The 2,496-nt window shown below is 37.5% G+C and overlaps 1 long non-coding RNA gene across 2 annotated transcripts; it reads right to left on the minus strand.

Annotated features, from left to right (window-relative positions):
* Nucleotides 1–20: 20 nt before the first annotated feature.
* Nucleotides 21–1,960, minus strand: LOC109591371 (uncharacterized). Of its 2 annotated transcripts, XR_002189787.1 has the most exons (4): nt 1,886–1,960; nt 650–710; nt 536–602; nt 21–176 (listed from the first exon to the last, which is right to left on the minus strand). It is a non-coding gene; the product is annotated as an uncharacterized LOC109591371 (long non-coding RNA). The 2 variants fall into 2 exon arrangements; XR_002189786.1 differs by having other exon boundaries at nt 536–710.
* Between the last annotated feature and the right edge of the window lie 536 nt (nt 1,961–2,496).

Below are 2,496 nucleotides of genomic sequence, written 5' to 3' on the forward strand. Positions count from 1 at the left end.
TTATGAAACGATAAGACCGTTTTGCAGATACAAATGTAAAGATGTAACCTGCCCACTTCCTGATGCACCTCGACTAACATGATCATCTCGACAATCAACTCCAGGTGTAGATGATCCACCAGACCTCGCATTGGAGATTGAAGTACCACAATCTCCAAGGCAATCTCTAGAACCACCTGCAACACAAAGAAAATGTGGTAATTGTGGTCAATTTGGTCATAATAGAAGAACTTGTCCATGTAATCAGTAAATGAATAACAGAAATGAGTTTGTGTAATGCACATACTATTGATCCCCTTTCAACAGGAGGAACTAGTTTGTCAACAACAAACAGACTATTGATCCCCTGAAACAGGAGTGGAACTAGTTTGAATGCCAAATATTCAAACTATTGATCCCCTAAAGGAGAGGAACTCGTTTGTAACGCTAAGACATACAAACTATGGATCCCCTTTTTTGAAAACAAAGGTGTCGAACTAGTATGTGCGTGAGACATCAACATAAACACAAACACTCATTTTTGTTTAAAACTCACTAACTCAAAAGAGAAGGCCCGAGAGAAAGTTAGTCACGAAGTTATCATGCAGGTGATTTGTGTTTATCTGTACAGGTGAGAGGACTGATGATAAAATGTGTGGGAGGAGAATACCGAAATAGAAGTTATTGCGTCATTCACAGCCAATCAAAGAACACCAAGTGTCACCTGTGACCTTTAGGATATAAAATAAAACACCTGAAACTGTAAGTTCAAATCAAAAAGTAAAGGCTGCCCCAATAGAGGATTTCCTCATTGAGGTCCATCCATCTAATGGTAAGTTGGGAATGTGTAACCCTATAGTGATAACTATAATGCCTTTTGTTTTTGGTAGATGAACTTGGTAAGTTGTTGGTACATGTATGTTTGTGTTGTACATTAAAAGCAAAAAATAATTGTATTGATAGCAGAAAAAGATGAAGTAAGGGTGAAAGAGACGAAAGGAGACAGAGGAGAGAGGACAGAGGAGATGGGGGACAGAGACAAAGAGGAGGGTGGAGATAGTCAAAAGGAGAATGGTAAGATTAAAAGGTGAAACATACAACTATACATGACATTGTTTTTAATGGAATCAAACGGCTTAAGTAATTTTATTTACATGTGTAATTGTGTGATAATTTTTGTTGTGAAGTAGCTATGAGAAGGACTATTAAGCTAAAAAGTAATTTTGCATTCAATTTTAGTTAGTTCTATTTGCAACAAATAGGCAAGAAGGAAGGCCCTTAGGTAATTAAACAATAGTTGAATTACTTGTACTTTAAATTCACATTTCTTAACTAAAGACTTGGAACAGTTCAGGCCTGCTCTTTGAAGTAAACTTAATTTTAAGTGTAAATTAAAGGCTTTATGCCATTGTAATTTAGGGCAGTTGGAACTCATTGAAGGGGGCTGGAGGGAGAGGAGGGGGAGTAGTGAGGAGATGGGAGAAGAAATAGAGACAGGGGAAGAGACAGAGACAGGCGAGGAGACAGGTACAGGAGAAGAGACTGGGACAGGGACAGAGAGAGACAAAGGAAAAAAATTTAAAGAATCAAAAGAGCATTATTGAAATGAGTAATCACTAGAATTTTTCCTTTGCTTAGAGAAAGCGAAGGCAACACAGAGGAGGGTGGGGTATAGGTGGAAAGCGTGAAAGGAGGGAGGGGAGGAGGCCAAGGATGTAGAGGGGAGGCCAAGGAGGAACAGGAGGAGCCCCTCGTCCAACAGTAAGGAAAGGAACATAATGCAACATAAGAATAACAATAATCTTTTATAGGATTCATCAGCAAGTGCTAAAACTATAAAATATTTTAATGTTAAATGTAGAAACCTTAATTATAGTTCTAAATAAAATCTAAATGAAAATATTACCTGTAAACTCAAGCAGAAGCGATGTCTGGATGTAAATGACCAAGATGATGTTATTACAGTTTACAAAAAGGACTTTATTGGCACTAGAACACATAGCAATAACTCTACAACTTTTGTAATGAAATAACTTACTTGTATTTGAAGTCTCAATGCATGGCTGGGCTTTAGATCACTCTTAAGATGTCCAAAAAGCAAGAAAAGTAAGTTAAAATGCTGTCAAGTGCTTCTTTCTTCTTTACCCGTTTATTAATTGATGTGGGTGTGGTTTACATGGTAGGCGTGGTCATATTTACTACGTGAATGGGCGTGACACGGAAACATTGAAAATAACTTAAAATGCCTTTTTCTCTGTACTTGTATTCCAGAGCAATCGTCCAAACAGCGTCCCTAACTGCAAAGTTTTATTGCACAGTGTCATAAGTGGGATATTGCTGGAAAGGAAATTTTTTTCTCTATCTGTAAGTACCAAAATTGATTTTACCAAATCCCGCAGATAGCCTGGTTTTCTCATATCGGGTCACATATGATTGTGGAGCATTATTTTCTCTTTAATATTGCATTCAGCACAAATTAATGTTAGGATAAGTGTTGGTGAGCCATACTGAGCAATC

This window comes from Amphimedon queenslandica, unplaced genomic scaffold (assembly GCF_000090795.2).
Source record: "Amphimedon queenslandica unplaced genomic scaffold, v1.1 AMPQUscaffold_8348_Cont19707, whole genome shotgun sequence".
Taxonomy (NCBI): Eukaryota; Metazoa; Porifera; class Demospongiae; order Haplosclerida; family Niphatidae; genus Amphimedon; species Amphimedon queenslandica.